Source organism: Lissotriton helveticus, chromosome 10, assembly GCF_964261635.1.
Source record: "Lissotriton helveticus chromosome 10, aLisHel1.1, whole genome shotgun sequence".
Classification (NCBI taxonomy): Eukaryota; Metazoa; Chordata; class Amphibia; order Caudata; family Salamandridae; genus Lissotriton; species Lissotriton helveticus.
Genome location: NC_136071.1, coordinates 965,217,944 through 965,231,219, shown reverse-complemented (window position 1 = coordinate 965,231,219; position 13,276 = coordinate 965,217,944).

Here is a 13,276-nt window from a genome sequence, read left to right as displayed (position 1 = left end):
GTATCCGCAGAACCTGTGATGTGGATGAGTGCATGATTAGAGGTATGATTAAGGCAGCTGGGATGTTGCAACATGCATGCAGGCTCGCTATTGATTAATGTCTGCATTCCCTGGCTGGCTTTAAGGGTCTGTGCATCTTTACTTCAAATTAAATTCAAATTCAAATTCAAATTCAAATTCAAATTCAAATTCAAATTCAAATTTTAAATTCAAATTCTGTGCATCTTTACTAATCTGACTGTGTTTGGCTATCAAGGCACCTTTACACACTACTGGTTCCACAATGCATTTGGGCGTTTGGGAGGAGCAGGGACTGGAATACTGTGCTCACAAATATGGATAGCACTGGGGGCATGGGCATTGTTAAGGTACGGGGTCGCAGTAGCATGCCTCTTACCTTGACTTTGGTGTGTGGTGCGGGAGGTGTTCAGTTGGGTAACGCCCACGCAGGGTTCAGGGAGTATAGTGTCCTCCACTAGGTCCTCCATGGGGGTGTTTTCTGGGACTGTGGAGTGTCCCCCTCCCGTAGCAATTATCTCCCCCAGTCTCTCAGCTATTCGCTCCTTGGCACGGCTCTGAGGTCGTCCCACCTCTTTTCTAAATCATCGATGCTCCAGTGGGTGACTCCCACCGCGTTCACCTTTGCCTTGATACGCATCCAGATCCGCCTCTTGGTTGCCTCTGGCACCTTTCGGGACAGCTTCCCGAACAGTTGGTCGTGGTCCCTGCTCACTCCTTCAATCAGGTACTCAAGTTCTTTCTCGCTAAACTTGATTTTGCGCTTGCGGGCTTTTTCACTTGGTCCTGCAGCTTCCTGGGACATTGTGGTTTGATTTCCACTCCTGTATGGGCACTGCAGGGTGTGGCTCCTGGAGCTCAGTGCTCTGCCTCCTCCTGTATCCAGCTCTGTGCTCTGAATGATGCTTGGAGCAGGCTACTTCCTGGTTGTGATGTCATCATTGGGCTCCAAATGCGACTTCACGTTTTTGCGATCTCGCAATGTGTGAGATCGCTATTTGCGAGATCGGTAATTGCGAATTCGCAATTAGGCTGTTGGAAACAGCCGATTTTGCGATTTTGGAGGGATTTCTGCGTAGTCGCATTTGGCGATTGCGGGCGGGTGCATTATTTTTCACTATTTAGGATTCGCAGAATGGATGCTTGATGAATCTATAGGAAGATCTTTTAGAATTTTATTAGTAGTATCTTGGGAACTAGTGCTTGCCTCTTTAAATCTCGAAGTACATTCCTTACTTCGACTTCTGTGACATTTGGGAGTGGGTGTATTCCCTCACATTAATAACATCATTTGTCACAGTAGCCCTCCCTTAAAAGGCATTAGAATATAAATTAGAGAGTACTTTTGCACATTTCCAATTAACATTCTCTATTCTTGTGCTTTCTTGGCTGTAATGCAAAAGTAATTGTTCGCCTTTCTGTGATGTGATATATCTTGCTTTTTCTGTCATTGTCTGATAATAGCTTAATAATATATTCAAATGAATAATTTTACTTTTGCTTTGCAAATGTACATAAAATATTACAACCTTTTATTTTATAATTACATATGTGTTGTTGATTATCATTCTACTTCTTTTTTCAGTTTTCTGTTTTCTGTTGAAAGTGGTCCAGTGTAGATCAGATGGTTTGATTTCGTTTGGGTGAGAAAAGTTGTATTAGTTATATTTTAAATGTTTATTTGTGGGTAGTTTGCTGGGGTTGTTTTAGTTACTATATGTGTCTTTCTCCAGGTTTTGATCGTTGAATTTTATTGGTGGTTTCTGTAGTTTGTAGAAGGTGTACTATTTCTGTAGAATCTAAAGTTTGGTAGATAAATAAAAATAGAGGGTTTGCAAGTGATTTGTACTTTTTTTTTAATAGCCTACTTTCAACTATGTTAAAATGAATTTTTACCTTTACATGTAAGTTTTACTTACATGTAAAGGTAGTTGTACATTTTCTTTTTAGGTTTTCTGTTGGCAATCCGTCATAGTGTTGCTGTCTTGCATCTTTAGTGTTTTTGGTGTGGTAAATCTCGAAATATTCTGCTCCTTTCATATTTATTTTTATTTAATTACACATTTTTATTGGTTCATTACCTTGTTATATGGTTGGATTAATTTCAATTATTTTAAAGAGCTATTACCTTTTTTAGTAGATGTTAATTAGTGTTTCCATTTTAATTTGTAATGAATATTTCTGGTTTTTTTTGTGTTATTTTGGATACATTTTTAAGTTTAATTTAATTTATTAATGTTTAGTGTTTACATCACAAGTGTAGTAACTATTTTGTATTTGTTAATTATTTAAACTTTTTAAATATATTTACATGTTTTTATGTTTGCAGTTAATATTATTGGTATAGAATTCGAATAATGTAGTTAGACAATTTATTGATATATGTAGAGTTTAATTGTATTTGTTCTAATAAGTTACATAGAGGTATTATTATATTTTGTAATAATTGGCTTTATTTGATACAATAATAGTGTAGTCGATATTGTGTGTTTGAATATTTTTTACATTCGGAATGTTCATTTAAAAGTAACAATAATTTTGTTTCTGGTATTTGTGACTTCGATATTAGTAGAAGTAGATATTTTGAATGGGAATTTTTTTAGCCATCGAAATATGTTAATTAAGTATGAGATGGCGATATGTTTGTAAACAATATTGTTTTTGTAATATTTTTCTGAATCAATATTGTTTTCAATAATATCATATCATTGATCCCTGTGTCCATTAGCCACCAGAGCCAATATCTGTCTATTACACTGTAGGGTAAGTATCTTCATCTGTCACACAGATTTCACTCAGTAAGGATCCACTCGCCGTGAGTTTTCTTTGATTTGTTAGTTCTAGACTACTGGCATATTTAAACCTCTGGCACTGGGATGCTGTTTAATACCTCACTCTGTTTGTGCTCTGATCCCTAAACATATCAAATAACTTGCTAACTCCAATCGGTTTATTATTCTTTTAGGAAAGGCAAAAGGAAAAGGTAAAAAGATTGGATATTTGTCATAAAAACAAAGTCTTGACACTTGTGTTGAGCCTTTAAAACATGCTACCAATGCTGCAGAGCAGCCTTTGGGTTCTGCAGGCAAAGCTGCAGCAAGCATGTTAGAACACATCTTCTCTGTTATGTTTAAAGGTCTACATCCGACATTAAATAACTTACAAAATGTGCCTTGAAGCACATATGGTCTTCGTACATTTTAGATAGAGGCGAACCATGCCAAATATGTTGCATGCATGTTTGTAACAAAATCCAAAAGTATTGTTTACTGCATTGACTAAAGCATCCTTTTTTCATTTGGAAAGGCCTATTTTGTGTAAGAAATCCAAATGTATATATTGTGGTGTAGGAATAGATAAGAATATTCATTTTTGTGTGTTTTGCTAGATATTTAAAAATGTACTCCTTCCTGAACTTAGATGTTTATGGAGATCTCACAAAGAGGATTTTTAAAAAAAGTTGATTATCTTTGCTGAACCCTGTCAATCTCATAGGTAGGTTCTGACAGACTTCAGCCAGTGACAGTAATTGGATTTTATCAGATTAGAGCTGACTTTGAAGAGGACTTTTAGGGCAGCTACCCTGCTATGGGATTTCTGGCAGGAAGATGAGATAAAGTTAATTACATGAACATAAAGCTACACTTATCTGATGAATGTGAAAAGAAGGGAGAGAATGCTACATACATTACAGACAGGAATTTTTGGGGATTTCTGTAAAAGTGGAAGTATAGTGTTAACCTGCTTTTGTAGCTATCCTTATTCCTGCCAGGCTACCTGCTTTCACTTGCAGGTATAACAGGAGGAACAGGATCAGTATGAATAGGTTTTCCACTGGTGATAAGAAGGAGGTACCTCACTTTAATGGTCAGATTCATAAGCAGGTTTGGTGAGCTCCAGCATCTAAGAATATTTTATAATGTTACTAATTTTTCTTCACTAAAAGATTAATGGGTTGCTGGTAAATGGGGGGCATCTTGGAGCAGGAGAGGCCGATGAGCAGGTAGTTGGGCCAGGATAGTTCAATATGGCATGGTTGGAATCTCAGAGAAAATGAAGTTAAGGCTTATTGAGTAGGTGATTTACCATTTGAGAAATTGTCCTTGTTGCTAGCTACTTGTTGCAGTCTTGGGTAGAAATAATATAATAATAAAATGTAATATATACATTGGAGGATACATGGATCAGTAATGCATTTCTTATGTGGGTCGTCAAATAGTTCATATAGTTGTCTGGTTACCCCTTGTACAAAATAGATTTATGTTAGACTAAAGACAGCTTCCTCCACTTCAAAGCATCCTATTGTGCAGCCAATACAAAAAAATCATAGAGAAGAGGCACCAGTGAATTTGTTAAGCAGACATGTTACTAATGTAACCAGATAAGCAGAGTGTTTTGTTTTGTAAATCTCAGAGGTGGGCTGTGGTTCTTACATGACATTGAGGAGTATTCTCCTGAAGGTGGTTGTTTCTGGAGGGACTGGAACCAGGTCCAGTGAATGGACGAGTGGCCAACTTTCTTCCCCTCTGTTGGAGATACATGAGTGGGGATATTAAACAGCCATCTGGTGTGTGAAGTGCATCTCTGGGCATTGATGAGGAAGAATGAACAGTCGTACTAATGCCAGCGCCATGAAACCTCCCCGGTGTACGCGCGCTCTACAAATTCTTATTGACATGACATGACAATGCTAACTCATGAGGGTGTTGAAGGGAGGTAAGCCATTGTTCCAAGCAGCTTGGTATGATGGGGGAAATTGAGATAGTGATCAGTGGGTGAATGTGAGCATGCTGTGGGGCAGGCATCCACTGTCAGTTGTAGGGTTTTTATTAGAGTAGAGTGAAGCAAAGAGAATGTTTCCTCAGGCAACAGCTGCTGTAGCTTTTGATGTCAGAGTTAGTATACTTGGGAAAGTGTGCTGAGCTGTTTGATAGATTACCAGATGTAAGAAATTCAAACCCGTTCCCTGAAACTTACAGTTAATCCGGGAGTCGAGTCCACCTTCCAAGGACCGTAACCTGGATTCCTCCAGGAAAGAAAAAAGGACACACATTACCCCTCTGTACATAAAACCTCCTTATCAAGTGTTACTACAGGAGGACAGGGACTGGGTGAACAGGAACCAGAAAGGAGGAACTGATCCCAGGATGAAGCCGAAAGAGAAAGATAAGGACGAGAAGAGAGGGAGAGGAGGTCCCATTTCCTACTGGGAGCAGCTGGATGACGTTGCAGCAATCCCTTGAGCCAAAGGAACCAAACTTGACCCAGGGGAGGAATCCCAGGAGGACGGCGAGACCGAGGACGATCCGGAGAAATTAAGTGAGGATTGGTGGAGCCCTCCGGAGGACACAGACGTGCGGCCGCAACTCTGGAGAGTTGTGGCGAAGCAGGTATGTCCAGACGGGATGGGTGGGCAGAGTGAAGGGTAGGAGGGGAGGGAAAGAACAATGGTGGAAGAGGAGCACAAATGCGGTGTTTTTTTTAAATGCCTACGGTTTCTTGCCCAGCCACATACACAGCCCCATTGGTACAATCAAAGCCATTATTTTTCTTAAAGGGGACAGAACTGGTGTGCAGAAAACACTGAAACAGAGAACACGCAAAGTCATTCACAATTCATTCCTCTTTCCTATGGTGAGAAAACCTACTGAACGGTAAGCCAGGTAGGAAGATCTCATACGCCAGACCTATTATAATTTAAGGAAACCCCTGTGGACTCTATGAAACAAAGAAAGAGGCATACCTGACCTCATGAACACTCCACCTCCAATACTAACACTTAGGGCCTGATTCTGATGTGGGTTGGACAGCTTCCTGACCGAATCGGTTTGGAAATGGTTTCCGGCCCACTCAGATCGAGAAAATCCGACCGACGGAGTATGATGCATCCGGATGCTATCAGATTTGATTTGGTTGGACTCCCATTGACTTCATTTGGAGGATATGTTCCTAACCGCATCATAATTAGGCCATGGGTTGGGAAGACACATTCCCGATCCAATTTGGAAGGAGTAAATGCCATTAGGAGGCCTTCATAACCGCATCAGAATCAGGCCCTAGGTGGGAATGCTTTCCTAACCGCATCAGAATCAGGCCCTGAGTATTTAAGTCTAGTATAGGCTTTTGAATTCCTTTCTTTCCTCCCACTGAATGATCTACCCCAACGCGCACAAGGGGTGTGGTAAAGGGTAGATAACATCCCTATGATTTGAGAAATGGAAATACTTACTGCTCCTTTCTATCTCCTTCTCCGAGCCTCCATGAGGTGCCATTGATGAGAAGACGACCCTGAAAAGAGAAAGAAGAAAAGAATCAGAAGAGGATACCTTGACAGCCTGATGTGGCCGTTTTGTTTAATCCAATTACATTAAGACTTCCATCATTAAGAAGTACATTCAGCCTCAGATTCTGTTTATCCGGCTTGCCCTCCCACACCAACATTGCCTTGTGATCCCTGTGCTGTTTACTTGCTAGTCTTCTATAGGTTTAAGGTTGGTTTGAAATGATAGGGTAAGCAGGGAGGATTAAGGTATACCACTACTAATATATGTGCAGATAGTGAAAAGCTATACTATTTTTAGTCCAATGCTACAAGTTTGTGGTAAAAGCAGACAATAGTTTTAGACTCATCTTTGAAAGGACTGTGAAAGTGGGCAAATATGAAAGATTATGAATTGTGGGTAAGAGTGATGTTTTTTAAAAAACAATTTGCACAGGAAGGCTTTCTGCTTCAACTGTTCAGTTGTATCTATTTTTGAACAATTACTGAAGTCTGGTAGGATTTTCAGACCAAGTTATTCTTTTGGGCTGTCAGTACAATTTCCTTTTCATCGTTTGCTAATGTGGATTTTTGTTAAAGTAGACTAAGCCTATTCGAAGATGTGAAATGTTGTTATTTGTAATAATAGTTTTCCTGACTCCCTCTATCTCTTTACTAGGTTGAGCCTAGTGTCAGGGCGCATGCGCTGCTCTGAGAGGCATGCTGTATTCCGTCTGTGTGGTTTGGCCACACCTACAGTCTTTCATTGGTTCCTTCCTGTGCCTTTGGAGCTCCGTGTCTTTTGTGTGGTGCATTTGGTGCCATTTATCCCTCCTTTTGGTGTTTTTGTCACACCCTTGGTGACTGTCCCTGTTACATGGGTTATTTCGCTTCAGGCCATTTCTGCTACTTTCAGCGCACTTTTTTTTTAACATTTGTTTTTGGCCGGAACACGAGCGCTCATGTTTTGAGTCGCTGTTGGTTTCTGGACATAACTTCATTTTTACATCTCCTCGTAATGTGTCCACACAACGGGAGATGCTGCTGCCTCTCATCTGTGTTAACAATTTTTTCATTTATGTGTGTTTGGGACATGAAAAAGTTTAGTTTTCTCACCTTTCTTTGAACAACATTCTTTTCCCCAGGTGAGGAAGTGCACCATTCCTGGAAGTACTGCAATACCTGGTTATCAACTGTTTTGCTTTTCCATGCGTATAAATATGTTACAACATCCTGCTTGCTTAATGTTCCTTGCTCTTCGGCACATGCTTGAAGCCCTACACACCCGCATGCTGCATACTGGTGGTAAAACCCTCTCTTTGAAACAAAAAGATACGTTTTAGATACTGCTTCAGCAGCGCAGCAAAAATGTGGACTCATGCCCTTTGCCACCCTAATCCCACATCACCTACAGCGTTTGCTTTTTTTTAAGGCAGTGTTGTGGTGACAAATGAAACACCGCTGTTTTTTCCCCCAAAATGCAAGTGTAACTCATTAACAGACACTCTTAAATCCACAAGCAAGAATGTTTTATTTATTTGTAAATGTTTGGTCACGATGCACGTCTTGGGTCCACGGGCAATAAATCCAACTGATCCATGGATTTATCTGCCTCACCATACCCCCATAGGCCCCCTTCTCAATATAATAAACCCCAACCCCTCACTACACTCATCTCACACCACTCCCCTCCCTACAGTGTTCACTTCTCCTGCTCTGCCGCTGGCAGCTGCTCCACTCCCCCCTCTCTTTCCTTCCTCTTATTCCTTCTCTTTCTGTCTCTGCCTTGCTTCTCCTCACTTGCTGAAAAACGTGACTTCAACTAACGGCTCTTACCCTCTCTTTCCTCTCCTTCTCTTTATTTGTGACCCTGTGAAATCGATCCCAAAAGATAAAGAAACATTTTTGGTTCAAATGTTGTCTTTTTTGACACTTTTCTATTCCAAAGTGCAGCCTCGGACGGAGAGAAAAAGGTTCAAAATACAAAAAATAAATAAACAGCTAAATAAAGCAAAACAGAGTGGGTGCAAACAGACCACATTGGTGTTATTCACATCCACACACATTGGCCCCAATTTAAACAGTTTGCCACTGAAGCGCTACTTTCATTTTCTCGTCTTTCTTTGAACAACATTGTAAGTGCACTATTCCCAGAGGAACTGCAATACCTGATTGATGCTTGGATTGGAACACGTGTAATGTGATCCTTATCATCTGTTTTCCTTATTTACTTCATAAAATGGATAATGTGGCTCTGTGTTCAGGGATGTGGTCTTTTTAAACCATACAGCTTAAGTTTTATAAGCATATAAGCAATGGACATTGAAACGGTTCCCTTCCGGGCTCTGTAGTCATGTCCTTAACTTTTCAGGCACAAACACTCACTGATTTTTGAATGATAAGTAGAAAAGCATTAAGTTAACCATGTTGTTCCTGCTTATATTTCACATGCTTTACTTAATCTTTACTTAATCTTGCATTCCCTATGTGTGTTGGCTTTTTCCAGGATGTTGTTATTTTTTTTCTTTAAGCAGTATATTACTCTTGTCTCCCCACTCTCATAACCAATTTCCCATTTTCTAGTTCTCCAGCACCGCAAGGTCATATGAATGGCAATAGAGCTATGCAAATATGATTACTCCACTTCAAATAAAAAAACAAAAGAAAAAAACAATGTTGTTTTCAACGCCAAAAGCTCCAACTTTCATAAATACGATACCGATTTCATTGCAAATGTTTCTTTATCTATTTTCATTTGATATACTTATGTGTCATATACTTTCACTTATTTCACCCCGGGCATTCAGATTTTCTCTGTTTGTTTATTGTTCCATCATGTAGTTTTTTTTAAAAACGATGTTGTCCTCCTACGTCACTCAGATCTCCCCATTAAAGCGCGGGTAGCGCTCTAGTGGTTATTTTCAGGGGCTATTTAGGCTGAGCACCAGGCACAACGCGGCTGCGGTAGGAGACGGTGGCAGTGTCCCCGACCCGCTTGCTGGTACTGGTCAGCGCTATCAGCGATTTATGCTGCAATTATATAATTGGATCTTTTAACCTCACTGAACCTTTGTGCTCACTGTGCACCTTTTAAGTTGTGTATTTCTGATTGTGTTTTGACTACAAATGCGCCAGAATTTACCGCGCCGATTCTCCCCTACCTGACCCACAAGAAGGGAAGCAGCCTTTAGCCAGTTCTATCTCTGGGGGCAGCGAGTAGTGGTGGCTCAATTGTCCTTCCTGTCCGCCTTGTTCCGACAGGGTAACTAGTACCCTTGTGCGGAGGGCGGACAGGTGAGAGCCAAGCACTTCCGGCACTTCCGGTATTCACTGGAGCGGGTAGCACTCTAGTGGTTATTTTCAGGGGCTATTTAGCCCTCGCCCCTTCCGGAGCGCGCAGCCGAATACACATCGAAGACCAGCCAAAGAGCTGCCCGTCTGCGCCCGTCCGCGACAGGACGGGGCCGGGGGCCATGGACCCTACTAGGCTTGATTCACCACCTACTTCGAAAAATATACTCAGGTACTCTGTTCAAGAATTGTTTAATCTTAGACCACTACCCTTGCCAGATTGTACTAGTGAGAAATGACCATGCCTAGAGGGCCCTTTCTCCTGTGTTAATTGCCACTTTCAAGCTTCCTATTTAATCCCCTCTAGCATGATAGACACAGCTAAAGACATGCCAATAAAAGGGCTAAAGTGTGTATTGTTGAATGTTCGTTTCATGCCCAAGCACCAACTTCAAATATGGGATCTACTATATACATAACTACCTGATCTATGTTTCTTGACAGAAACATGGCTTAAGCCCCACACAACCCCCGCTATTACACTAGGGGTTCCACAAGGTTACACGTTCCTAAATATGGATCGTCCAAACAAAATAGGAGGTGGTCTGGCCATCGCATATAAAGAATATTTGAAGATTACTATACTGGAGCAAAAATGCTGCCCACAATTAGAAATTGTTATCTTTAGAATTAATCTTTCCACTAAAGTATCCAGGAAAGGAGCGCTAGTTTATTGCCCACCAGGACCATGCTCAGGTTTCACTCTCTCTCTTTTGGAACTATTAGCTCCTTATTTTAGAGCCAAAGAAGATTTCTTCCTTCTGGGCGATTTTAATATTCACGCAGATATCTTAGAGCTTCCAGAAACTAAAACCTTGCTTGCTGATCTATCCACCCTAGGTTTGGAACTACAGAATAATGGACCCACACACGAAGGGGGACACTCCCTTGATTTGCTTTTTACTAATTGTACCAAAATTCAATGTAAAACTGCTATCCAGCTAGACTGGACTGACCATTTCTTGGTGGAATTCTGCCTGCTGGAAACTAACATACGTCCTCACAAGAAAACCCTTCCACCAATATGGCGCCGTCAGTGGCACAGGGTAACGGTGGAGGAGTTGCAGAAGGTTTGGGAAAAGCCCAACCTTATGGAAACAGATGATGTGGAGGATACACTAGCCAAATTTAATAACTCCCTAATTGAGGCAATAGACAAACTGGCCCCTCTGAAGTTGCACAAACAATTTCCTACAACCAAACAGGAGAAATGGTACACTGAGGCATTAAGAGCTGAGAAGCAGGGATGTAGGAGGATAGAGAAAAAATGGAGGAAAGTACGTACAGAAGAGAATAGGAAAGCACATTACGAAGCTCAGTCAAACTATTATAAAAATATAAAAAGGGCTCGAAAGAACAGCCTTGCCCAGCAACTTGCAGAGGTGGGCAATTCCCCGAAGGAATTATACAAAATATTGGAAGCATTTGTTAAACCAACAGCCTGTGCTAGCCCAGATGACTTCTCACAATCCCTATGCAATGATATTTCATTGTTTTTTTTAAATAAAATAAACTCAATTTTTGAGCTCTAAATGTAGTATTCCTGTCTCCCCCACACTCACACAAAGAAAAGTCTCTCTAACAACTTTTCCACCAGTAAGTGACCTAGATCTTCCCCTCCTTATCAACCACATAAAATCGGGATCCCCCAACGATTTCTTACCAGCTAAAATGATGGCCCCCCTGAGCACCCTGCTAGGACCCCAAATCCAGGCAGTAATAAATCACTCCCTCAGGGAAGGACTTGTGCCAGTGGAATGGAAAAAAGCGGTGGTGAACCCTATCCGAAAGAGTGCCGCACTACCATGGACGGACCTTTCCAATCTCCGACCCATCTCCCTCTTGCCCTATCTAAGCAAATTGACCGAGAAGCATGTGAACACTCATCTGTCAAATTACATCGAGGCAGCGGAGGGCCTGGACCACTCTCAATCTGGTTTCAGGCCCAATCCCAGCACCGAATCGGCCCTCCTCTCAGTGACTGATAACATCAGGATGTCACTTGATGGAGGGGGCTCAATGATTCTGGTGCTGTTAGATTTATCCGCTGCCTTTGACACGGTGTCACATGAACTACTTCTCGGCCGATTGAGGGATGTGGGCATAGGAGGTGTGGCTCTGTCATGGTTGGAAAGCTTTCTTTTGGGTCGCTCACAAGGTGTCAAGTTGGGCTCCCACTTCTCCACCTTTAGGGAGCTCACCAAGGGAGTGCCACAGGGCTCATGCCTAAGCCCCACGCTTTTTAACGTGTACGTGGCCCCCTTGGCAGACATTATAAGATCTTATGGGTTCACCCCGGTGTCATACCCTGATGACACCCAGCTCTTATTTCCTTTCCACACTCTTACACCCGCAATCCAAAAATCATTTGCGTACGGAATGAGAGCAGTGGCACATTGGAAGGCACAGAATTGCCTCCAATGCAATGTGACCAAAACTGAGGTCATGTTGTTTGGGAGGGCAACTCTCATGTGGTCCCCAGACTGGTGGCCCTTAGAATAGGACCTGTCCCAAGTCCAAAACAAATAGTCAAAAATCTTGGTATACGGATGGATCAAGCACTCCTACTCAAGGAACATACCACCCAAGTCACAGGTGCATGCTTCCGTGTGGTAGGACTGCTTCGGCGTGTTTTTCCACTTCTGCCCGACAACCACAGGAAAACGCTTGTTCAGACTTTAATTATAAGCAGGATGGACTACTGTAATGGCCTATAAATCTCGGCCAATGAGGAACAACTGAAAAAATTACTGGTGGTCCAAAACACTGCAGCGAGGCTAGTTCTTATTGCCCCCCCAGAACTCCCTCTCGTCCCCTTCTTCACCAACTCCACTGGTTACCGGTAAAGCAGCGTGTTAAATTTAAGATATGTTGTACCATTCATAAATGTCTGTTTGGTACTGGACCCAAATACTTAAAGGAAAAATTTGTTCCATACACCCCTGGACGTACTTTACGTTCCAGTAGCCACCAATTGCTTCAGGTTCCAAGGTTTAGAAGAGCCAGACAGGGAGGTCGGGCCCTTTCTTATAAAGGCCCTGTTCTTTGGAACTCCCTACCCCCTATGCTGAAACAAACTACCAGCCTTGAATCCTTCAGGAAAAGCCTAAAAACCTATCTTTTTACACTGTCTTAGGTAAAATCTTTCTGATAACACAGCATATAACTCTGATTGAGTCTAACCAGTAGAAGCATAAGCGCAGAGATATCCCTTCGGGAATTGAATCAGGCGCTATATAAGGAAATAAATAAATAAATAAATCTAACATCCCTAAAAATTTACTGAGCCATTTCAATATATGGAAGCTCTTTTAGGGCATAGCCTTGTGTGATTCACATATAAGTGAGCCACATAGTAAATTATGCCATGTAATCTTTCCTGCTGGGATGCTTACCATTCTGCGTATAGTTGCCGCACGTTCTGATTTGCTACACCATTGTAATTCTGTAAAATATTTGGCATTAGAATTCATGCAGTGCAATGACAATGCTTGTACATATGTGAAGCTTGCCAAATGAGCTGTAAGAGACAGTGTAAAACTTCAATAAAGATGGTTAAAAAAATTAAACGTAATGACAAAAAAGAAAATAGTTGCAGCAGTTTAAATTCTGCCGTTTTTCTGGTAGGGTCTTTCTGTTGCAGTCTTA